Source organism: Amia ocellicauda, chromosome 9, assembly GCF_036373705.1.
Source record: "Amia ocellicauda isolate fAmiCal2 chromosome 9, fAmiCal2.hap1, whole genome shotgun sequence".
Classification (NCBI taxonomy): domain Eukaryota; kingdom Metazoa; phylum Chordata; class Actinopteri; order Amiiformes; family Amiidae; genus Amia; species Amia ocellicauda.
In genome coordinates this window covers 34,847,638-34,873,253 of record NC_089858.1, presented here as the reverse complement: position 1 = coordinate 34,873,253, position 25,616 = coordinate 34,847,638, and the positions used below count along the sequence as shown (strand labels likewise).

The following is a 25,616-nucleotide window of genomic DNA, read 5'->3' as shown; positions in this document are numbered from 1 at the left end:
TGAAGGATCCACATCTGACTAATTGTTACTGCATAGACATAAGCCCCTTGTATTCCGTTATATTGTCATAATATTGAATTGTACCTAACTCTCTGGTGCTAATTGCGCACTGGACACTCACTATGATCATGCAATGTACAAATAAAGACATATAATTGTGTGTATGCGCATGTAGTCCAGTCCATGTGTTCCAGCCAGCCCTCTCACAGATGGCCCTCAGTGATACCACATACCAGAGATATTGTTTAGGGAAGCCAGGCTAGGGGAAGATAATTGACAGGCTGGGAGAGAGGAGCCCTCCCCCCTCCGCCCCCCCGTCCCCGTCCCCGTCCCCGTCCCCCTCTCTTTCTGTCTTTCATAGATGCACACATGCACACACACACACACACACAGACGCACACACACACACACACACACACACACACACACACACACAGACGTACACACACTCCCCTCCCCCCACCCCACCCCCTCCCATTCTCAGAGTTCCTCTCCCTCGCTTTAATTTGCCTTAGCAGCAAGACACAGGCTGGCCAGCGATTGGTGGCTGGGGCCCCTTTGTGCACTGTCTGTAGCGTCACGCTGTAGCACAGGCAGCCAGGGACGTATTCACATCACGTATGCAGTTTGCTTTTGCTTGTAGGAAGAAAGGGGGGAGGGGGTGGAGAGAAAGAAAGAGAGAGAGAGAGAGAGAGAGAGAGAGTGGGAGTGGGAGGGTGTTCTGTAGCATGATAGCGATCGGAGAGTCTGCCTTTTAAAAAAAAAAAAGGCAGAAAAAAAAACCCTGTAGTAGTCTATTAGTGTAGGAACGAGCCCTGGTGTACTGCAAATGTAACACGGATTAAAAGACAGGCAAGATGGCTTCCTGAATGAAAAAAACAGAAGACAGAGAGAGAGAGAGAGAGAGAGAGAGAGAGAGAGAGGGAGAGGATAGAGAAAGGCTCGGAGCTTGCTTCTGATGGGGATAACAGGGACTGACAAAGTCCAGAAGAAGGAAGCTTGGCTTAGTAGGTAATTATAGATAACTGCGTCGTGGAGAACACGGGCACTTCTGTGGTATAAAAGGGACCAGGGCTGGCAGCTCATTTAACAACAAGAGCTGGCTGGAGCTGCACAAAACCCACCGGCGTGCAGAAGTGAGGGGCACAGATCTGGGCTATAGAAACAGACCCTGTGGTTCACTATTGTTATTGCAATTAATTTTTATTAATCATATTTATTCAGGAGGATAATTATTAATTTGTATTAAAAATTATGGTTTGGTGTAAATGGGGGGGTGAACAAGAATGTTTTTAATTCTAGGGAAAATTGAAAGGACACCTGACCTAATCAGTAACCCTCACATGCATAAATGAGAGAAACACAGACACACACTTTAGGTTCACTAATGATTTGATAACTGATGCAAAAGAAGAAATGAGAGAGAGAGAGAGAGAGAGAGAGAGAGAGAGAGAGAGAGAGAGAGAGAGAGAGAAATGGAGTGTGAAAGGTTTAAGAAAAATCAGACATCTGGTGTTTTTAGTGCTCCCTTGGTAGGTTATCTGAATGGAGGTGCTGTGTCTTATTGAGAGGGTCTTGTCGCATTCTTCTATTGATTGTTATTCTCTCTCTCTCTCTCTCTCTCTCTCTCTCTCCCCCTCTCTCTGTTTCTCTCTCTTTCCTCCCTTCCTCTCTCTCCCACTCCTCTCTTTTCTTTCTTTCCCTCTTGTCAATCTGTGAAGGTGGGATCTGAGGACTATAACAGCACCCCAACCAGGACCCCAGCACTGGCTGCAGAGGTAAGACAGATACCCCACTTGGAGCAGAATGCTGGGGGGGGGGCAGGTGTGTGTTTCTGTGTGTGTGGGGAGGGTGCTGGTTGTGTCTTGGCGTTGCTATGCTGTGAAATGGCACAGGAAGATTGATCTCTCTCCTTTTAGTTCCTGGGTTGGTGGAATACACTGTTCACATTGCACTGAATAAGAAAAGGGATACTGTATCTATCTATCTATCTATATATATATATATATATATTGTTGTTGTTTCCTTCCACATTTGCCCTTGTTGTTTGCATAATGGGATAATTTTGTCAACACTGTCCAGCAGCCACACAGATGAGTATTTGTGCTTGGTATTTACACAGACATGTGAGAACTGCAGTGCTTTGGTGTGGCGGTGTGTTTGCATATTCGTGTGTGTGTGTGTGTGTGTGTGTATGTGTGTGTATGCGCGTGCAGGCCATGCCAAGGTGCCGAGAGTAATCTCCTGTCACTGTCTTGTGTGCTCCTTCTCGTCTGATCATATCATTCCACCCCTTTGCTTTGTGGGATCCTGTGTCTGGGTGGACTCTGGCAAGGTCAGGGTTTTCCAGTGCTGTGTGGCATCAGCTGAGATACAGCCCTCTGTTCTGCTCGCAGGCTGGACCACAGCCTGGGCTTTTGATAAGTTTGTGGATGGGCTGCTCCGCACGCCGGGTCCGTGGGCTTCATTAGAGCCGGCGGTGAGGCTGCACTGATTCCCTCGCGCTGCAGAGCCGCGGTGTCTGAGTTTCGGCCTCTCTGCAGTGTCTGCTGTAGCTGCCTCCCCGGTGTTTGTCTCGTTTCCCTGTTTATCTTGTCAAAATGACTCGATGTTGTCTCGTTCCCTCGCTCGGGTGAGTTTTTGTATATTTATAAATATATCAATTTTCGCAAATCGATTTCTTTTCTTTCTTTTAAATTTCCCGGGTCTGTTGCCTCGTTGGCGGGTGGAGCTGAGCGACACGTGCTTTGGTTGGCGGAGGTTTTGACGAAGTTTTGGTGTCACTCGAGGTAAAAGGAACAAAGTTAAGTCGGACACGCGCGCATGCGCCTGTTAGCACGTGTAAATGTGTGTGTATGTATGCACTGGGAGAAGAGGAGGGAGGGAGAGAGAGCAGGGAGGGAGGGAAGGGGGGTGCCCTGTCTGTACTCAACACAGCTGTTTCTGTGATGTTACTGTGACACAGAACTACGCCCCCTGTTTGCTCTTAGAAAGCAAGTTCAAAGTTAAGTGTTTTTTTTTTGTGGTTTTTTTTATTGTATTTCGGGATTTTTCTTTTTTATTATTTCTCTCGTTTGGATGGGCTGGACTGGAGGGGCCAGAAGGGCCTCTTTCTCTGCACGTTGTGGGACTCCAAACCTGAACCACCGCAAAGCTTTAAACAGAGCTAGCATAGAGCCTTATTTGGCCCAACACTTGAGTGAAAGAGACCTTCTTGCATGATGGGAGGTGCTGTCGTTGTCAATATCGTTATTATTATTATTGTTTGCGTTTGCTTTTATTCCTGTAGTTCTCACTGGCACAGAGAACATTGTGGTTGTCCATTCTTTTTTCTTTTAAAATACTTTATTAATTCAATTCAAAATAATACATACAATTCATTTACATCTTTGCATTTTCACTCAAACAATACAAGCAAGTTTAACATGTTTAAAAACATTTCCATAACAAATGCTAAAATCTTGTACTAAACCTACGAAATGCTAGACTGTGCAAATGTATTTTCACCTAAATGCTCAAAAGGAGTTACCCTAGGTGAACCAATTCAATTTTAAATAATTTATTCAATAATGCAGAACATTAATAAATAACCATAAAGTAGGACAATATACATAAACAATGACAACTGTCAATGCTAAAAACACTTGGGATACCCATTGTGTTGCGTAGGGCACTGCTGCCAGCCCATGGTGGGAAAGAGGTGAGCAGGAGGCCCTGTGAGCCACTGGCGTGGCAGCCCGTGGTGGGCGCCGGTTATTCCACAACCTCAGTTACCAACCACATTGGCACAGGCAGAAGCGGTGGGAAAAGTATTATCGTAAAAATATTTGGTCCTGTGATTCGTCAGAGCCATTTCTACAAGAGAATAAGGAAAGAAACACAAACTGGACCCAGCTGCTGTGCAAAGGGAGTTACCTTCCGCCCCTAAATCCACCCCTAATTTGCATCAAAGGTGTTCCTGAAGAAGATCTGATGCCAAGCTATGTGTACTCAGGGCTCAGCCTCTTTTTCCTCTGTGTTCTGCTTGGCTTGTGTTTCTCTCTCATCAATCAATGAATAAATCTGACAATGGTATGATTGGAGCTGTAACACATTCCAGACAGTCTCCTTGCTGCTGCCTTTAATACTCAGTATTAACTGCCTCCATTTCTCTCTGTTGCTGTCAAAGCATGGCCTTGCTTACCCAAAGCAGGAGGTGGGATGTCTCGAGTAAGGCAAGGCAGTTGGTCCTTTTTATTATTATTTTTGTCATTTAGCTGACGTTCTTAACCAGGGCAACTTACATTTGTACCCATTTATACAGCTGGGCATTTTACTGGAGCAATCTAAGTGAAGTACTCAAGGGTACAACAGCACTGCCCCACCTGGGATTTGAACCCACAACCTTCCAGTCATGAGTCCAGAGCAGTGCTGCCTTTGACAGCCTGCAGTTGGGTGCTGCTACTCCGGGTGCTGCTACTCTGGGCGAAGCCATGAGTTTGTCCCAAATGTAGTAGCATTGATTTTCATTTCTTTTAAGGTCATGCTTTAAAGTTTATCAAATAAACAAAGAAACAAATATATATACAGAGAGAGAGAGAATGAGATAATACCCTTAAAGAAGTGGACTGGAGTCTGTTCGGGGGGACAGACAGTGCTGTGTGAATGTGTCTCTTAAAGAGTTTAAGGGTGACGGCTGGTCTGAAGGTTACTGCGGTTGACACTTCAGACACGGTACTGTACTAGTGCTGCCTGTATGGGTCTGTCTGTCTCTCTTCCTATAAACTTATCTATATATCACTCTGTGTGTCTGACTGTCGGTGTAGTATTTTTTCGTTTCGGCCCACGCAACCTGGCACTGTGTCATGTCCCCTGAATGAAAGCGTTAACCATGACCTACTTTCCGTGGGAACAGTGAGTGACAGATTGACATCATTGCAATAATTGCGTTCCAGTCGCTCACCTACAGCCAAAGAGCGCTACGGCGGGGACCTCCGTGACTCACTGCCTGGGGCGGGGCCAGGGGGGTGGGTGCTTGTCGTGCAGGCCCAGAGAGTGTGTGTATGTGTGTGTGTGGACATCCAGGAAAACGGCAGGCCGTGTGGTGCTACACACTGCTCCCCAGTGTGTTGGCATTCGTCCACACACGCATAGAGACGTACGGCGCACGCCCAGTGAACGTGTGGGAAACCCCTGTAGAACCAGAGTGAACCCAACAGTCAGAGCTTTCACATGGGACAGTAGGTCACCAGCACAACAGCACTTCACACTGTCCTCTTCAGAAGATCCCAGCACAAGCTCACTTTAACCTAATGCCCCTCAAAACCCATGCTGTAATGCTTCACATCCTCTCCCTCGGCCTCCGTGTCTCATGCTGTAGTTTTCTTTACTCTGAACTCATCGCATTGACTTTTTTTTTTTTTTTTTTTACAATTGGTGTTTAACCACTCCTCCCACACTTGCACAACACCAGAGATTCCACAGCGCCGCATCAGCTGGAGTCCCGTGAATGACAGCGCCACGCTTACTGAGGTCACTTATTGTTGTCATCCTCGTAGAGTGGTGACAGCGAGACCCCTGATTGGTGGACCGCGAGCGAAAAGGTGCGACCTCGTGAGCTGGGATATCCTTTCTCTTGGTGTACCGCCATGCGCACGGTGTTGGTTGCTAGGGGATCTGGAGCATCAGCCTGTGTTTTCAGAGCGCTGCTCGGCACTCGGAGTGATGAATAAGCCAGGCTGAGAGAGAGAGCGAGAGAGAAAGAGAAAGGGAAAGGGAAAGGCCACCTCAGGTGCCCGTGAACACGCATCACATAATCCCCCACAACAATAACAAACCGCAGCGTGGGGCAGTGACGCAACTGCTGACTCACAACTCTCGCCGTCCTGCCTGAGTCATCTCTCTCAGTCAGACCCTCCGTCCGACAGGCCCCTGCTGGCTCTGGGCACGGAGGAGGGCCTTGTTGTGTTGTTTCCTCTCTCAGATTCTGTGGTGGATCGATAGCCCAGATGTGTTTTTTTAAGATGAATCATGCGCTCTCAATGTTTTTGTTTGTTCTCTTTTTAGAAATCGATTGTGAACTGCAAGGGAGGCAGACTCCTAAGCTTTGTGTGCCCCTCAATCTCTGACCTGTGCCCGCGGGTCAGGCCCATGCTGGTGTTCGTGATTAGTGGTGTGAACAGGAACGGTGAAAGGGTAGCAATTGGCATCAGTGTTATCTGTAGTCAGACTTTTGAGTTGCTTAGTTTAGTGTTGCCGTGGCAGGCAGAGGGATGGCAGCAATGTTGGCAGTCAGTTGTGTTACGAAGATGTGCGTTTGGGTTCAGTGCTCATTATGGCACCAGCCTCTGACCCATTTTTCCAAAAGTACGTTTCCTTCACAGTTCTTCAGGCAGGTGATTGTTTTGACAGATATTTCTTCCCTCTGCCAAGCAAACACCTTCCACCTGGGTACAGTGTGGTTCAGGTACCTGTGGTGGGTGGTCTGAGGTGTTGATCGGCACCACCTTGTATCCGGTGCACCATCTTGAATTGAGACCTGGTTGTGGAAGGCTCTCTGCGTGGGGCCTCGGGACAGCTGGTGGCGGTCATGGGCACCTCAGACACAGTCACAGATGCCTTGGATTGTGAGGCTGGGTGAGCAATGGCATTGGAGGTGGGCGGCTGCCTGGGGAAGGTGTGCATTGTGCAGGAGGGTCTGTATATCCTTAGTTGACCACTCAGTATAATGGGTGGCCATTAAACTTGTAACATCTTGACAACACGAGCCATTCTCTGTCAACCCAGCCCTGTGACCTCTCCCCAAGTCTGTGGTTCACTGCGTGAGTGAGTTTGTGTGTGTGTGTGTGTATGAGTGCGTGTCTGTGTGTGTCTGTGTGTGTAGGGTAGAAGGGTTACGTTAGGTGAGTCAATGGGAGGAAGGTGATATTGAAGCTGAGATTAAATATTAACCGCCTTGATTATTAATTAAACAGGAGCAGTTCTCAGAATGGAAAAGTCAGGGTAAGAAATTATAGCTACCATTCTCATGACTACTCCCCCCCCGCCTCACACTTTGGTCCAGTCCCAAGTTCTTCCTTGGGGGCTGGGTGGTCACACGATCCCCAACCAGGTACCTGTGCGAGTTTGCTGTGTTTGTGCTTACGGTTGGCGTGTTTCTCATTGACTGCTCTCTGCTGCTGCTGCATCTCTGCTTTCAAATCTGTTCCTTCCCATCTTAGCGAAGCTCCCGTCTGCATCTAGGTGATAAGACTCTGATATTCATACTGTAATAAAAAATGAATGGAGGGAGAATGCACTGCTGTCGGTCATGGAGAGTGGAGTGCGTTGACCCGTACTGGCCACCACTGCAATTTTTGACTCTGTTCCATTAGTGCGATTTGAATGAAGATCCAGAGCAGAATTCAGCTAGAACACACACGCAAACAGTGCGGCCCGGGGGAGCGCAGTCGTCGTAACAGTCAGAACAGTCATGCAAACGGGGAAGTGCAGCTGAAGAAGTATGCTGGCTGCTGGGGATCATTTCCACTCTCCAATCCTTCCCTAAAATACAGCAGCGAGCCTGGGTGTGCTCCAGAGCCCGGTTTCACTATGAGGCGAGCGGCCGTGGCTTTACCAGTGTGTTCCCCTTTTTCACACCAACGATTTTCTAAAAGAAGAAGAGGAAAAGAAACGAGAGTTGTGAAGCCTCCAGTGGGACTGGACTGGGTAGAGCTGCTCTCTCTTTGTCGGTTCCTTCGCTCGGTGCGATGTGTGGTCCAGTCCTCGGCGCCCTGCTCCAGTGAAGCACGCTGGCCCTTTAAGCCCGGCTCCTCCTGCCTGGAACATATGGGGAGCTAATCTTAGCCTGGCTGCTGGGAGAGCCCCGCTGTGTCAGGGAGAGGACTGGAAAGCAGCCAGCCGGAAGAGCGGCCTGAGCGAGAGCAGGAATTGCACACTCCCAGTCTGCCCCTTTCTCCAAACTCGTTCCTTTCTCTGTTTCTCGCCGTGAGAGTTGAGACGGGACAGGGGACAGACAGGCTGCTGCGCCCAGGGCTCGGGTTCCTCAATCGCACTTCCTTATTAAAACAGATTCCCACTTTCGATGCCAATTCACAATTCCCCTTTATTTATTCATTATTCCATTGATTACTGAATGAATTCATCATCATTATTATTTTTATAATCGAGTCCAGGTATCCTGCATCATTTGAGGGCACGTGTTTGTAGACATGTCATACATGTTTGCTCTTGCTCAGTGCAGAGAAAGACAAGTGCTGTGGCCACCACTGCAGCACAGACTCGGAAGTTCGCTACAGTAAACATTCATGAGGGATGCTTTTAACCCACCCGGGCTGGGGTCTTGCTGGGGTGCAGCTGAGTGGCCAGGTTGTTTCCTGTGCCAGTTTGCTTGGCACTGTGCTTAACCACACTGTCTCTGAGCTGTTCTTTCCTGTCCCCGGGCTGTCCCACACTGCCACCTCGGTTTCACTGTGTTTACACTCCTGCTTCTGTATAGCACCCGGCTGTCACTGCAGTACAGGTTACCCTGCTGTTAACCATGTTGTTGCTGTGCTGTGCCCTGCTTTATGTCATCCTTTCTCTGTGGGCACCATGCTCCCCATATCCTGTTCCTTCTATTTTCTTTCCTTTTTTCTGTCTTCCTTTCACTCTCCACTATTCCTTTTTTTGCCTAGTCAGTTCCTTATCTCTTTCTTCCCTCTCTTTCCTCCCCTCCCCCCTCTTCCTTTTTCTCTCTCCCTCTTTCTCCCCTTCCCCCTCTTCCCCACACTCCCTCTCCTCCTCCCTCCCGTCCCTCTCACCTCCTCCCTTTTTCTAGTAGTTTTTTTCCCTTCGAGTTTCTCTTTATTTTTAACTTCCCCCATTTCAGTTTTACCTCTCTTCAGCACGTCCGATCTTCATTAAAAAAAAATCACCCCCACCTTTCTTTCTCTCTGTAACACTCCCCCACCCCCAACCCCCTCCTTTTTCTCTTCTTTGTGTAGCGAGGGAGCCTCTCTTCCCCCCCCCCTCAGCTGTGGGCTGGCTGCGTGCTGTCTTGCACGTGTCTTGTGTCAGGCAGAGTAGAGCCAGGAGTTATTAGACATTGGATACCCTACACCACACTGCACCTAGACGAGAGAGAGAAATGGAGAGAGGGAAGGGGGAAGTCAAAGGAAGAAATAGAATGCGGCATGATTGTTCTTTGTTTGAATTGTTCTGGCTTTTGCATTGTAACTGGGCTCCCAGCTTCCCCTCCCCACCCTGACTCAGTAACTGAATGTTTTAACAGCCCCTGTAGTCCATTGTGATTTGCTTTGTGGGTTCATGTTTGCTTCCACTCTGGCAGTGCAGCCCCTTTGTAAGTTTTTGCACAGAAACTGGGCAGCGAGCTTTGCTTTGCCTCTGGCTTTGCCTTCTCCAGACTTTACCTGGATTTCTCTTGGCTTCCCTACACTTGTGTAGAAAACTGTGGGTTTAGCATGGTGCCCTGTTGTAACCGTGTACTGGCTCTCCCTCGCCTTATACTGACAGCACTACAGCCATTTTTACTTCCCTGACTGTGGCTTTTGTGTTTTCTTGCGAGCTTGAATATAACCAGAGCCCCTGGAAACAGCAGAGGAAGGGTTGGAGAGACGTCTAAAAGCAATTCATTCTCAGTGCTTTTCTTCATCTCATCATGAGACAGGATTCAACATTCCTGCCATTGGCAATAGCTCTTGACTTGCATGAGAAATAAACATATATATATATATATATATATATATATATATATATATATATATACACAGTATATTTACTGTGTACAATTTAATGCAAGAGGATGTATCATAAAATAGAAGAGTTGTAAAGTGCTACCACCCCAGGACACTGCAAAGGGACATACAACTATGAAAAACACAGGGGAAGAACTGCAGTACAATTAGAAAACAAAGAAGAACAGAGGAGGTTTGGATTGTGGATTGAGTTTACTGTGGTGCACGGGTGTGTGTGTGTGCAGTCTAGGTGCCAGGCAGTGTGTGTGACAGATCAGAGGAGAGGAAGTGTTTGATGACATCAGCCCAGACAGGCACAGCGGGGGGCTTACTGTCTCAGTGCATGGAGAGGAAAGAGATGATATGATTGAAGGTGTTTGGAGAGAAGCTGAGGTGTCTCGCCATATCGAGATCTCTGCACACGCAGCCAGGAGTCATGTCAGCCTCAGAAACCGGGCCAGTGCCGGAGCAGGGCGGGACCAAAGGGTGGTTGATGGTGCCCTGAATGTGGCTGTCGTGTTAAGCTCTGCAGGGGATCGTGTGTTTAATTTGAGTCAGTCAACACTGTGTTCGGGAATGATGCCACAATCGTGCGGCGATCTCACAATACTTTAAAGAGTAACAAAAGAAGCACCGCTTTGGAGTCATAGAGAGAGTCACAATCAGAACTGCTGTTGAAAGATTTTTTATTTTTTTCTTGTTTTGGGGTGGAGATCACACCTCTACTGTATCTTGGAAAATGTGGGTGTCCTCCAGATTTCACAAAAATAATCTGAACGACGCCAAGCTGCGTAACCATAGAAACAAGAATGCGTTCCATCGCAGGGTTTAAAGGCTTCTGCGTGTCTGATTTTAAATTCCAAGAAACAGTTTTGTTTTGTTTTGTTTTTTATTCCAAGGTGGCCCTTCTAAACACATGATAGTGTTTAATAACAAGCAGCGTAAATGGCTGTGATCAGGATAGAGGCCGTTCACAGTGCGGTACGTGCAAACGGCGTAACGGCAACACAGAGAGCTTTGAATATGTGGTTCGACAGTATGTATCGTATCCGTACAGGCGTTGCTCCTGAAAGGGACAGGCTGGCCAGTGGTCTTGAGCAGCTTCCGGTATTGCTGCACACCCGATATAAGTTGGCAGAGTCCCAGCGGTAACGCCCATCCCTCGCGATGGCACCTTGTGGCATGGTGGTGGTGTGGCGATGAGGTGGGAGCACAGGCAAGGAGGTGGCCGCCATTGCTTCAGAAAGTGACGCCATGGGGGGGTTAACCTGCACAGCGAAACACACAACCCCCTCGGCTTGGTCAGGGGTTTTCTCGACCACGGGCTCCGATGGCTATTCTGCACCGGCAGGCGAAGAGAGGCGTCATTCTTTCTGTGTCGCCGCCGCCGCTGTGTGAGTAAGCGCCGCTTCTCACTGCAACACTTTCCGGTAGACGATCATGCTGCGCTGCTGAAAACCACTCATCAGTTTCCTGGAACTGCTGCAGAAGCAGGGGAATCCCCCCCTCCACTATCACTCGTCGTGATCTCACTGGCTCACCTCCCTCCCCACAGTCAGCATCTGAGGCTGCCTCGGTCCCAGTCTCTCGTCGACTCAGTTCATCAACGCTTTATCGATGCTAGTGCAAAGAGGGGAGCAGTCCCAGCACCGCTGTGATACACATGCCATTCACAAATACTTTGTGCAGTGCTGTTGTTTTCAGTGCCAAGAAGATGACCTGAGGGGGTCCATGATTAGCCTGACAGGGCCTAGCTAGACTCATATTGCAAGGAAAGTGTGACAATGAAAATCTTTTTTTTCATTGATAATAGGTCTAATTAAAAACAAACTGATAATAATAATAACAAAATAGTCATGACATCAAATACACATGAAAACTACCTGAGTTTGTCTGACTTGTCGGCTGAAACGCATAATTTAATATTTCCGATTTTGTTAAATAGATGTTGTGTAACCACTAGAGGGGGCGCATACAGTGTATCTTATCCAGTTTCGTGTCAGACGCTCCCTCCTCCTCTTCCACACATGGGCCGCCGTTGTTAAAACAGTCTGCGATTTTGCTACATCTGAAAAAGATACTTGTGGCGCTTCAAGCAGTGGCAGGGTTCCTGTGTAGGATTACGGTTGCAGTGCAAGCGATTTGCTCTGTGATTCCTTGGGCACGATTCATATCCTACGAGTTAACTAGCCGACAAACCCAGGCTGGGCGAATGGGAGGGGAGTACTGGGGTAGGTGAAGGACAGGGCCGTGAGTAGAGGACTTACAAAGTTGGCCATGCTTCCCTTGAGCAGAGAACATTCACTCAGGAGAATCCTGGCAGGAGATTAGTGTTGCACGGGTGACATGTTGTCTTAGTGAAACAGTTTACAGCTTAAAATATGCATCCTATATGGACCTGTGTGTTGCAGATGTCTTTGGGGGCTGGTTGCTCGAATAATTGGTATTTCTACTGGTCTTACCCGACCTAGGTTTGTTTTTTCTTTTTAGATATTATTGTTGGGAATGGCATGTCATTAGCAGTGAATGAAACCACCCATAATTTAGAGTAATATGGCAAGTGCTTTGGGACTTGGAAACAACGGATGCCATGCCTTTGATTTGGGAGACAGAAACTCCCACCACTTATGAAACTTATGAAGCTTATGAAACAGATCGAAAGTGTGTGTTGACGATACGTGCTGCCAACAATGACTGAGGACGTCCGTTGAAGTAGAGCAGCAGTGTAGCACAGTTGCGTGTTGTCATCTGGAGATTTTGGGGCGGCAGGATCCGTGCTAGACGTCTGTCCCAGAAGGTCAGTGTCAGAAACCTTATTGGAGAGGATCAGCAGTTGCTAAGTGTTTCGAGGGGGATATACTATGAGAGAATAACTGGAGCAGAAGCAGAGTTACACCTGCACACACTTGTGTAAATCCTTCTGTTGGTTTGTAGTAAACTGTACTTTTATGTATCTGTGTGTTTGTGTGTTTATTTGCGCTCTCTGTTTGTGTGCATTGCCAGGGACCGAGCATGTGTGTATGTGAGTGTGTGCACGTCTGTGTGTGCTTGGGTGTCATGCTTGCTTGTTCCTCCTGATAGTAGGCGTGATGAGTCACCCATTGTGAGAGCAGAGCACATGGTTTGCTCTTTGTTGGTGTCTGTCAGCAGATCTCTGGTAGAGCCCCTTATTGCTGGGACTGTAAGGTGTGTGTGTGAGAGAGAGGGAGAGATTTACTGTACGCCAATCACTGTGTCTCTCTTGCTGGACGGAGATCGAGGTGGTGGTGGGGGGGATTGTGAGCATGCTACCGAGTCCAGTAAAGTAAAGGACTGGGGAAGTGGGAGAGAACGAGAGATAGAGAGAGAGAGAGACTCACCGAGTTTCCACTGTCTCACCGTCTCTCTCTGAGACCGTGGGTCTCATCGGGTTGTGTGCCCTTTTTCTTCAGGATGCGTAGCAAGGCTGAGAGGTTCTGAAACCCCTCCCTCCCTCGTGGAGTGATCGCATGGAGAAGGATGACAGTGGTCTCCCCTGACAGCCACTGAGCTCACTGCTGACGATCTATGCCAAGATCTCTGATTCTTGTTCTGAGTTTAGTTTACTGAAAATGCGATGAGTAGCTGGCAGTTGTAGGTGAGACCCAGTGATGACAGGAGTGTTTGTCAGTGACTGGAGCATTCTGTCCTTAATATGGGTAAGCTGTTAGGCTTTTTCTCATTTCTGTTTATTACTATTACTCTGATTATGATTATTTTCTCTGTCTCTATGTGTAATTCTTACTTTAGCTTTATTGTTTTGTCGCAGACTGAGTTGTGGACGGCACACTCATTCCCCGCTTTTGTTGTTACCAGTGCGATCTTTTCTGCCCTTGATACGGGTTTCAGGTCTCTTGAAGGGTTCCCTAAGGAAGGCGAGCTGAGCGTTGTAGATCTCACACAAGGTTCAAAACAGTTTCAGGGAAACAGAATTCAACTGTCAGATATTTGAATAGATAGAGAGATATATAGATGTATAACCTTGATCTTAATCTAGGTGTATAGGGCTATTTTGTTTGATGAGGAAAGTTTTTTTTATTGTATTGTTAGTATTTGTTGAAATGAAATATTTTGCTCAGCGTTGCGTCTAATGGGAGAGAGATTGCTGGAGTCGCACATATAGAGGAGCCGTGCCGCACTCTCAGTCAGCGAGCACGTGTCCGACCTGCAGAGCGATGAGACCGGGGGAAGTGACGCTTTTATTGGGAGACGGAATGAAGCAGTTCAGTTATTAGATGTCACAGTGTGTGTGTGTGTGTGTGAATGTGTATATATATGTGTGTTTATTCTTTTCTTTTCTAGTGTGATTTTTCACTCTCTCCACCTGTTTGTGGAGGGAGACCCTGTTTGAGCAGTGAAAAAACAAAATAAATACACACTATCAATAAATATAATTCAATACAGACACACACACAGACACCCATACACACACACACACACACACACACACACAAACACACACACGCACACACTCACACACAGGAAAGAAGAAAGAAGCATTTGGTAGCAAGATCTGAGTAATGGAACCGATGTAGCAGTCAAACAGAAACAGTGATCTTCAACACTCCCTTCTCAGTCCAGTGTTCCTCTGAGTCAGATATGTGTGTTTGTGTTTCTGTGTGGTAGGTGGTGGGAGGGGGGTTGTGATGTTGTTAGTTCATTTTATAAGAAATTATAAATCAAGAGAATTGCCTGGTCATGATTTCTTCCTGAAGACTGGAAAATTACAGATTGGGTGCGTGTCCAAAACTCAGTCGCGTGTCACTGTCTCCACCTCCTCCTTCCTTGCAGTGTCACTGTCACTGCTTTCAGTGCTCCTAAGGTTATGGGTTTGAGGCTCCTCTTGCTGTGGCATTGCTGCTGCCATTCGGGTGGCTGTTCTGTCAGATGTTGGGGGGGATCTCGGGCAGCAGGGCACACTGCACACAGGACTGGGCGTATAGGAGCGTTCAGTGTGGCAGGGCCCGGGCTCCTCCCCCAGCTCCTGCCTTTTAAAACCAGTTGAGCTAGTGCACCTGTTTCACTGTCAGTGTGAAGGTGTGGTGCTGTTGACTCTCGTACACACTGTGAACAAAAACAATCCCTGTTTAATAAATAGGTTAGTGTCTGCGTGCCAGAGGTTGTGTCTGCGCCTGAGTGAATGTGCTGTCGTTGGTGTGTGTGCATGTATTTGGGTGTGTGTGTTTGTTGTGCATTTTCTCCTAAAATACCATCCTATATCAAGAGAGTTGGGTTTGCAATAACTGGAGCTGGTTCCCTTGTGTTTGTTTAGGTCCTTCTCTCTACCTCTTACCCATGTTAAAAATTAAATGCACACTATTCCTGCAGACAAAAGGACAATAAAGAATAAACAAATAAAGAAAGTCAGTTCAGCTCCATTGCTTCCCACACACGGTCCGGTCAAGTGTAAAGTTTCAGTTTGATTTCTCGCTGTTGCTGAATGCCATCACGTCCATGTATCGGCTCCTCTGTGTTGCGCTGCTCTGTTCGTTTCCACACCTCCCTCCTTCCTTCTCTGTTTCTCTTTATCTCTCTCTCTTTCCCACGCTGTCTTGTCCTCTCCAAGGCGGCTGGTGTTTTTCTGAGCTGTAACCCGGGGACCGGGCCCTTTCCTGTCTGTGGCCAGCAAGACGGCTGACAGCATGCGGTTTGCTGCTTCTGCCAGTGTGTGTTTGCTGCGCTGTGCTGGTCTGCGTACTGTGCTATACTCCACTGTGCTGTACTGTGCTGCGCTGCACTGTGCCAGAGATACAGAGAGAAGCAGGAGTGAGGAACTCCAGGGTGTCTCCCTCTCGCCTGTGAAGAGCTCAGCCCTGACGGGTGCTTTTGCCATCTAGCCGCGCACTGCTCCATGCACCCGTGTCTCAGCGCCACGGGCTGCTGTCTCACCGAGTGCGGCTCCGCAGGGCTCCCGTCTCCCAATTCTCTATTTATAAAAGGTGACGCAGACTGTTCATCCACGCACACGCACACACACAGCCTCTCCAGTCTCGATTAATCTTTTTCTCGTATTTAATTTGCCTTCTGTTCTTATATTTTCTGTAACATATTTATGGTGGAGGCAACTATGGGTTTCTCCGGGTTCTGCTTTGCCAGGCGGCTAGCCGGCGAGCAAGAGGTTAAGCTGAAACCGCCAGTCAGGATGCTGTGTCACGAAAAGCTACCCGTGTGTGTGTGTGTGTGTGTCTTGGGGGGGCGGACACCTACGCAGCCTGTCATGTGATAGAGCCCTAGAGGAAGGAGAGGTGTTTGGGGGGGGGGGGGGGGGCGGGTTAATGATGAACGAGACTAGTGTGTCGTAGTGATTTCGTAATTCTGTGGCGTCTCCCCTTTCTCTCTCTCTCCCTCTCATACCCACTCTCTCTCTCTCTCTGTCTGTCTCTTTCTTTGCATCTGTTTTCTCATCGCTTGTGACGCAACATCTTTCTTGCTCTTCTGTCTCTCTGGCTGGGGTTGTGCTGGGTTCGTGTTTTGGCTGCTCGGTTGCTGTGTCTGTGCCTGAGCCCTCAGCCCTGGCTGGCTCGGTGGCAGGGCGGCGCAGGGGGGTTGGGGGGTGTGAGTACGTTGTGGGGTGGGGGGGGCGGCCCGGCCCTGAGGAACTATGCAGAGTGGATTCCTTGGCAAGCCCGTGAACATGACAGCAATCAGCATTACATCACTGGAGCCTGGGAGGGAGAGAGAGAGGGAGAGAGAGAGAGAGAGAGAGAGAGAGAGAGAGAGAGACATTTAAATCTGCTTCCTCTAGTCACTGAATAAAAGAAAGGAAATGCGTATGTGGTGTGTAGTTTTAATAATAATGATAATAAATATATGAAGATGTGCTCGGTGAAAGACGAGCGTCACTGAAGGATTTATAAATATATTGTAGTTTGGGAAGGAAGGAGACGGGCGCATTGTTCACCATGCTGATACACCGGAGTGAGGGAAGCCAGCGCTGGAGAACAGAGGATGGGAAAACAGAGGGAGAGAGACAGAGGGAGATCGCGGAGGAGGGCGGCCATTGAGCGGTGGGGAGAGGACAGAGAGGCAGAGGGAGAGGGAGAAAGCACGGAGGGTGGGTAGAGGAGAGCGTCAGTGCTGGAGAGGACCGCTGCGAGGAGAGAGGGAGCTCAGAAAGGCAGAATGGCGGTCAGAAGGGAGAGAGAGAGAGAGAGAGAGAGAGGTGGATGAGAGACGATAAACGGCAGAAGAACCGTGGTTATTTTCTTTTCCGTTTGTGTATTTTTTCAGTGGCGTTTCTCTCTCTGCGGGGGGGGGGAGGCCGCTGTAGCTCTGACAGCCTCTCCTCCGTGCGGTTCGGGCCAGTGGATCGCTGTGCCGCCTGTCTGTCTGGTATGCGCTGTGCCCACCGCTGCATCCTGCGCAGCCGGCACCTTTGTCTGTCCTTTCAGTACAGAGAACTATTCAACTTCAGCCTGTCCTGCAGCCTGGCCACAGTCCCCCTGCCCTCTCCTGTGCTCGACGCTCTCTCACCCTCAGCCACCCCGTCCCCTCCGCTCTGATGTGTGTCTTCCCTCGCTCCCCCCTGCTCTCTGCTCATCAGCTCAGATACCCCTCTTCGCTCGTTACAGACACACTCATCCAGGCTCCCTCACCCTCTCCTCCGCCTCTCTTTTCCGCGACCCACTGGAGGAGCCCCGGCGCTACCTGTCTCTCTCCCCGCCTTTTGTCTCCCTCTCTCTCTCTTTCTCTCGCTCTCGTTCTCGCTTTCGCTGTCATGAGGCACTATAAATGAAAATGAAAAACAGTCAGCCGCTAAGTATAATTCTACTTTTCTCTCTTTCTTTCTCTTTCTCTTTTTCTCTCTCTCTCTCTCTCTCTCAACCCGGTTGGAAGCAGGCAGCGTAATGCCAGTCTGCGTCTCCACGGCCAGTCTACCGCTGCAGCCAGGAGCTCGACTCCTCTGGGTCGCTTGCGTATATCTCCGTTGCTCTACTGGTCTCCTCGTTTACTTGCAGGTGTATCGGTTTCTGTCTTTCTTTCTTTCTTTGCTGAAACATCAAGCAAAAGCAAGTCCCCCCAAGTCTTCCCCAGCAAAACCAAGTTCTTCTTCTTCTTCTTCTTCTTCTTCTTCTACTACTTCTTCTTCATGTTCTTTCGGGTTCCATCGCGCTTCCTTCCTTCCAGTGATGGATTGGCTCTCTGGCAGATTTTTAGTTTGGTGGTGTCTTTTTGTACGAAATAAAGAGAAATACAGTTGTAACGCTGTGACTGGGGATGGAGGGGGGACGGGGGACGGTACACATAAAAAGAGAAAGAAAAGAAAACTAACAAAGAGGGAGAATCGGAAACCCTGAGAATCTAAAGGAAGACAAACCGAAGAAAACTGAACGAAACAAATCATAGCGACCACATCTAAGCTTTTCTTTGGTGGCTTTTTGTCTCGTTTCCTCGCAGTAACTCTGTTGCCCATCCCGTCTTTGGCAGCGGTAGAGAGAAAAGACATAAAACGAATCAGAACAAAACAACAACAAGAAACCAAACTGCGACTGCAGCTCTGCCCAGGTGCGGCAGCTCCAGTCGCTGGCTGTTCTGGGGTTTCAGATAAATCGCAGGAACCAGAGGGAAAACACAAAAGGATTTTAAAAACAACACTGGCTGCTGCTGCTAAAGCTGCCTTTTGGCTCCATCCCTCAGCCTTCATGTCTTCCTCACCCTGCAGTCTGCCATACACAGAAATGTACGTGCGCTCAGTCGCTCAGATAATGGCCTCTCTCTGTCTGCAGCAGCGGCTCCCACTACAGAGGAGGAGACAGAGAGAGAGAGAGAGAGCGAGCAAGCGAGAGAGCGAGAGAAGGGGGGGCAGAGCGAGGGGGAGCCTGAGAGAGTAAGAGAGAGAGAGAGAGAAAAGGGACGGAGTGAAAAGGAGAGAATGAGGAGAGAGAGAGGGAGCGAGAATAACAGGGAGATTAAGGGCGAAAGAGGAGTGTAGTCAGAGGGAGAAAAGAGAGGGAGAGAGAGAGAACGAGTGGGGGCAGGGAGCCTCTGTGTGTGAGTGAGTGCATGCGAGTGCGGGTGTGCGTGTGTATGTTTATGTGTGTGTGTGTGTGTGTGTGTGTGTGTGTGTGTGTGTGTGTGTGTGTGTGTGTGTGACTCGAGTCTGCCGTGCTGACTGAAAAGCAACACCAGAGTGAGTTTCCTGCTCAGCACCGACCTGTCACTGCTGCCTGTGAAGCTGCCGTTTTCCAATTCGTCTCTCTCTCTCTCTCTCTCGGTGAGTGAGTGAGTGAGTGTGTGTGTGTGTGTGTGTGTGTGTGTGTGTGTGTGTGTGCGCGGTGGCCTCCCCCCCCTTACACAGACATCCCCCCTCTCCCAAGCCTTCACACCTCTAGCAGTTTTTCGGACAACCAGTGCAATGTAAGTATAGTCAATTGGACTTGATTGTTTGATTTTCTTAATTTGTGTGTTCTGTCCTTTATCTCTCTCTCCCTCTCTCTGTAAAGCCCTGTATCTCTGTTCGTCACCAGGCTAAAGGGAGGGGAGTGGGACAGGGGGCTGTGGGGGGGGGGGGGGGCGCCATGAGCGGATTTCAGCTGTCTATTCTGAGGACGAGATCCCCTTTCCTTTCCTCTGCCCACCCCCTTCTCCTCCCCCTTTCTGTCTTCATAGACTCAACCTTGAGGGGAGTCTCTATGTTGTATTAAGGTTATAGTAAGGTTATCTTCAAGGCATTTTTCCCTCTGTCTCTCCCAGAGTGGGAATGGATAGAGATATGTAGTTTGGACAGGCTGTGCTGTAACTGTGCAAACTAGATAAACAGGCAGTTCTAGTTGGGCTTGCTGTATGCAGTGCACTAAGTTGTGTTTAAATACCGTGCGTGTGCATGTGTGCGTGTGTGTGTGAGGGTGCACAGGGGAGCAGTGTGGGTAATTGTGAGGGAGCAGTGTGTTGCTAAACCTGAGATTCTGCACGTTTGTCATTCTCCCTCTCTTGGTGCACGTGGGTGACCGATAGTATCAAGGCAGTATAGGGTGTGTCTGTGTGCAGGCGAGAGAATGTGTGTGTTGAGCTGCATATGTGTTTCTGTGTGTGTGCATGTGTGTAATATGTGTGTGTGTGTGTGTGTGTGTGTGTGTGTGTGTTGAGCTGCATATATGTTTCTGTGTGTTTATGCTGTGTGGCTGCTCAGTTATGATCTTGGTAGTTTCTTGTTTGTTTGTGCTTGTCTGTGTGAGTGTGTGTTAGTGTGTGAGTGTGTTTGTGTGTTTGAAACAGGAACTAGCACAGCATGACTGTCTATTGTGAAATTGTGGTTTGCTGGTTTTGCTCTTTCAACATTCATGCAGGGTGACATTTTACTTTTGAGGTTTTGTGTTTTTGTTTTATTTAATTTTATTGTATGCATGTTGGTGTTGTTCTTATTATTATTATTATTATTATTATTATTAATAATAATAATAATAATAATAATAATAATAATAATAATTTCTTGGCAGATGCCCTTATCCAGGGCTTACACTTACTCAAGCATTATAAAAGTGCAGAAGTACAGTTCATATAAGATACAAAACATTCATTTTAGTACAGAGAGGTAACAAGTGCAGACAATAATAATAATAATAATAATAAACAGTGGTGTAGGATTATGTTTTTATCCAAATTGACTTTCAGAGATCAACAACTGCAGCTACGGGGTCACCCACAATGCTATCTCTTGCACCTCAACTACGGTGCCCTCTTCCTCTTGGTCTCTGGCCTTGGTGTTGGTGTGCTGTTATACAGCCTGTAGGGACCTCTGTGAGGAACAGCATATGAGCGTCTTCTCACACCCTTGTACCACCATTGCACGCTCTCTTTTGCCTTGTTATCCATAGTGATGCCATTAAAGTCTGCATAGATGGCGGGCGGTTCTGTGTTCCTGACGCATAGACTGGAGTGTGTTCACGCAGGAGAAAACGCACATACCTGTGCTAAATACAGATGTACATCGCATGTGTGTCAGGGCATGCATTTGTGTAATTACTTGTGCAGTGGTGTGTGGGAGTATAATTCACAGACTCGGAGCCCCAACCCCTCTCCTGCAGCAGTCTGCCGTGTGCGCCGCTGGTACAGAACAGGAGCCGCCTCCGTTCCTGCTAACTATAGCAGTGCCCTGTGCTGCTGCCCACTTCTCCAGGCTGGCGGCTGTACTTCGCTGCCCCGTCTCCCTCCCTGTCTCTGTCTCAGTCGCTCTGTTTCGCTCTCTCCTTTCCTTCTCTCTCCTGTGGCTTCTCTCTTGGTTTCTGCTGGTCTATTTTTGTGTTCTGGGTGTCTCTGAGCTCTGTGTGTCTTTGTCACGTAGGCAGGAGTGTGACAGTCAGTCATTTAGTCAGTGTGTCAGTCGGACAGTCAGTGTGTCAGTCGGGCAGCGAATCAGTCGGTCAGTGTGTCAGTTGGGCAGCATATCATAGTCAGTCAGTCAGTGAGTCTGGCAAGCAAGCCGGCATTTAGCTGTGTTTGGGGCGGCGCACTTAGATGACGCAGTGGAGAGACCAGAGAGGAGGGGAGGGGAGAGGAGAAGAGAGGAGGGGGGGTAGTGGCGAATGGTAGGGCAAGGATGAGAGTGCTGCTGTGTGTGCGAAAGGGCAGGCGGTTTGAGCAGAAACAGAGGCATGAGAGAGAGAGAGCGACCTCCATGTCTCTCTCTACTGCATTCTCTCCACATCACTCTCCTCTATTTTTTCCTTCTTCACCGTCTCTCTCTTTGTGCGTGTGCTTATCAGTCTCGCATCTTTCATGCTCTCTCTGTCTCTCTGTGCTTTTTATATCTCTTCCGCTCGCAGACCTCACCCTTTCCTCTTCTCATGCTCTAGACAACAAACATCTCTCTCTCGTCTATGCTCCCATCTCTCGCTCTCTCTCTCTCTCTCTCTCTCTCTCTGTTGTTATTTCGGTCTTCGGATGGTGTTGCATTGGCTTCCATTCGGCCTTTTGCAAGGGAGCACACTGTGAACTGGCCACTGCAGTCTGTACCGCTGGCTTCGTACGATCGGTGGTGGGAATCTGGAGATTGCCCCTGCCTGGTGTTCGCTGTAGTATAATGCACTTCAAGGCTGCACATGAGAGCTCATGCTGCCAGGAGAGCAGGGCGCTATGATCACAGTCTCCCTGAAAGCCCAGTAAGGTGATATTCACTGAGTAGCTGTTCATAAAAAAGCTGCGTTACTACCGAATATGTAGCTCTGCTCAGGATCCTGCGTGCTCTAGTGTTTAGATCTGTTGTTTCAGCGCCCGCCTCTGTGAGGGAGACACGTGTGTGGTTGTTTTTAAACACTCCAGCACGCCGTAGCGAGCCACGCGATGTCAGCTTGGCCGCTTGCCGGGGCAGAGAGGGGACAACATCACCACATAAAAGACTAGAAAAGAAAGACTAGAGAGAGAATCCATGGTGGGTTCTACTAACTCAGGAGCACTGAGAATTTATTTTAAAAATGCATGTTTTTTATTTAATTTGAGAGCGTGGCTGTATCATCTTGTGTCCAGTCTCCACTGAGCGACTCAGGAAGAGTGAGAGAGAGTAGCGCCAGGTCACTCTGGGTCAGTACGCTGCGTTGTTAGTGATGCCAGCCTCCCCCGGGATTCAGGTGTGATCCAGGACGCCCCGCCCTCCGTCCCGCAATCAGCAAGATCGAAATGTCAACAACAAACTGCAAACACTGCACACTCCAGCTCCGGCCTGCCCCTCGCATTGCTCGGGTTTGATCACACGGTCTGCACACGTCCCGGACTCATTGACAACAGAGCAGAACGAAACCCATCTCGTCTCATCGCTTACAGGTTTATGTCCTGGCTTTGCCTTTTTTCCTCGTCTAATGCCGTCATGCTGCGTAACCTGTTCTGTGCTCTTGGCTGCAAGGTTGTCTCAGATGAGGGCGCCCTCACCACCAAATGGCAAATATATACAGACCATGAAAAGATCCACACACACATTGCGTCCCCTTCCCAATGGTGTTTCTGTGCTTTACTTGTTTAGTACTGCATGGGCGACAAGTTAGAAAGAGTCACAAATTTGCAATTGTTATTATTTAAATCCTTTTTTTCATTGATACTTATGCAATGGAAGTTCACAGCAGAGTTTAATCAGGATTTATCCCTCCCCCCTGTTGTTTCCTGTGCTGGGGATCAGTGTCCCAGTGATCTGGACTATACTGTGCTGGAGCTCAACAGTGCAGCTGCCCCTCCCTCTATACCCCACACTGTATCCCAGCCACCAACAGCACAGCCCGATCAATACCTGCTCCAGCAAAGCTCTCCGCTCCGCCGGGGTCTTTTTTAAAGTATAATAAGTATTGATCCGGATGCATGAGGCTAGAGAGGAGGGAATAGAGACCGAGAGAGAGCCAGAGCAGCCCCGTCACCAAGGAGATCTCAGAGGAGGAAACTAGGCTGTGAATAGTTTGTGATGCTGGTGGGGGGTGGGTGGGGGGCAAAGCAGCCAGGCCCTGGAATCAAACCCTCATCTCAGATATACAGGATTTGTCCTACATCCAGCTATAGTTGAAAGTTTTCTCCTCCCTCATTTGACACCAACTGATGCAATGATTCCTTTAGATGAATCAATGCGATGGTTAAACTATACTTATTTATGTCGAGGGTGCATTATTAATGTCAGGAATCAGCCCTGAAGAGAAGACTCCTGCTGACTTCAGAGGGGCTGTGCAAGCCTGTGACTGCCTCTCTGTCCAGCTTCCTGTCTCACAGCTGCGGCACAGTACAAAGCACAGAGTGGAGCAGACACAAACACCTCCGTAGGCGCTGGCTCAGTTTCCCAGCCACGTGGGTTGAACCGGATAATCAGGAGACAGATTGGGTGAATATTTGTGGGAAAAGTCCTTTTAAAAGCAAGAAGGTTAAAAAAAAGTCTGTGTGTGTGCGTGTGGCCTGTCCCACATTGTGTGAGTTTAGGGTAGGGAGTGTGGATCTGAATGTCCGGAAATAAGCTGTGGATTTGCTTGTCAAATTTCAGAGGTTGTCTTGTTTGGGAACGTTAGCTAGAATTTGCATGTGGGTAGATCCTGGTGACTCGGTGACCGCGTCTTTCCTGATGAGGTCATCGTCAGAGTTTACTACGGTATTTCACCAAAGGCTGGAGTGGAGGTTTATTCAGTTGGAGTAGAAATGGGATAGGAACCAGGGAGAGCGCTGTTGTGTTGTAGAAGTTAATGTGTGTCTGTGTGTTGTGCTACAGGAGAATCTCACAGAATCACGGTGCAAAGGGACAAAAGTCACCCAGGGACATTTTATATGGCCTGTCCATCGGTCTTTCAAGCATTTCCTGTTTTTCTCTTAAAACAAAATAAACAAGAAAACCTACTAGGTTCACAGAGGATCATGCAGACTAGTCTCACTGCGCTCCAACGAGTGATGGCCAAGTCGCACCTTGTCTATATTAATGGTTAAAAAAGTTTATTTAAATTTGATATGTAATTATTTATTGATTGACGTTGCTAATTAAAAATGTATCTCATATTCAAAAGGCAACCCAATTGGGCTCCATTATCTCATATTGTCCTGTGTCAGCTTTCAAAGAAGCGTGCTTTTTCTTTTTCTAACACCCTGGTGTATGCATGTGAGTCTCTGTATGTGTGTGTGTGTGTGTGTGTGTGTGTGTGTGTATGCATGCGTGCAAGTGTGTGTGTACATATTTTTTTAATATTTCCTAGCATTTTTATTTCTTAATGTGTGCGTGTGTATCTTGTGCTAGTAAAAGCAGATGAATGCCTATCTGTCTGCCCTACTCTGCTGAGAGACGGCAGAATTAGCTAATAGATTCTGAATCCGTGTCAGTTCCCGGGAGAGGGAGAGGAAGAGGGGGAGGGAGAGAGAGAGGGAGGGGAGGAGCATGGGGGGTGGAGAGAGAAAAATCACGGACTGGAGTTGCTAGACGTGGGGATTGGACTTCACTCACTCAGGGAGATGGAAGGAGATACTTTTAAATCTCTTTATTTTACTCAAGCAAATGCAAGAGAGGAAAGATACACAGTGCAAAGGAGCGAATAAGCTGCAATAACTGGAAACAAAGCAGCTACTTCCCAAAAAAATTAACAATGTCAGGAACACAATACAAAAACTAACAAAAGGGAGGGGGAAACCAGGGATGGATTGAAAAGGCACAGGGAGTGAGGACTCAAATCAGAGAGAGAGAAAAGGGTGCGAGAAGAGAGGGTGATGGAGGGAATCAGGCCCCATTGTGAGACTCTTCGTGATTCTCAATTCAGATTAAAGCTATTGTGTGCCTGGACTATGAGGCAGATGTACAAGCATGGATTGTATCCCTGGCAGGGTCTGCGGGGGTGGGCTGCCAGGGCTTTGAACTCACAGGCAACAGCGCGTGGGGCTGTTATATTTTTCCTGAAAAGAGTTAAAACCCACTGATTTGTCACCGAATGTGAATTTAAAAAGGGGGATTTGATTCTGATGCAAAGATGAGTCGATGCAGCTCCAGCTTATCTCAGCATTCAAATTACTTCCAACGGCCAGGCTTCCTCCTCAGCTTGCTTCTGTGTGCTGTGCATTGTTAATGCAGGGGGTTGAAGCTAACTGTGTCCAGGTTAAGGACAGGGGACACACCAGTGAGAGACGAACAGTGCACTGCTCCCGACATTACCTGCACTTGCATCAACACAGACAGAGCTTGTCATTGGAAAGTTATTACACCAGACTGTCAGGTGTGGGCTGCGGTGGAAGAATCTGCTTGCGTTTGCATTTGCACGTGTGTGTGCGTGTGTGTGTGTGTGTGTGTGTATGTGAGTGGGTGTCAGTTAACGTATTTCAAACCCTTTATTTTGGGAAAGTGTACAAACAGTGAAATTTCCTATAAACAACACAAATCTCATTTTATGGAATGTGTTCAAACAAAACTTACCCAGATATGTTTTCTTTTTCCCTGGCTCTGTTTGGGTGTGT

The 25,616-nt window shown here is 48.2% G+C and overlaps 1 protein-coding gene across 3 annotated transcripts in view; it reads left to right on the top strand.

Moving 5' to 3' along the window:
* The window catches only part of tet3 (tet methylcytosine dioxygenase 3), a 56,108-nt gene that overhangs the window by 5,716 nt on the left and 24,776 nt on the right, over positions 1-25,616 (top strand). The window contains exons 1-2 of one of the 3 annotated variants that reach the window (XM_066714220.1): positions 684-1,011; positions 1,722-1,778. The gene's annotated coding sequence lies outside the window, so the exon portion shown is untranslated. Of the gene's footprint in view, positions 1-683; positions 1,012-1,721; positions 1,779-17,597; positions 19,089-25,616 lie in introns of those variants that run through there. The other 2 variants (XM_066714222.1, XM_066714223.1) reach the window with 2 other exon arrangements.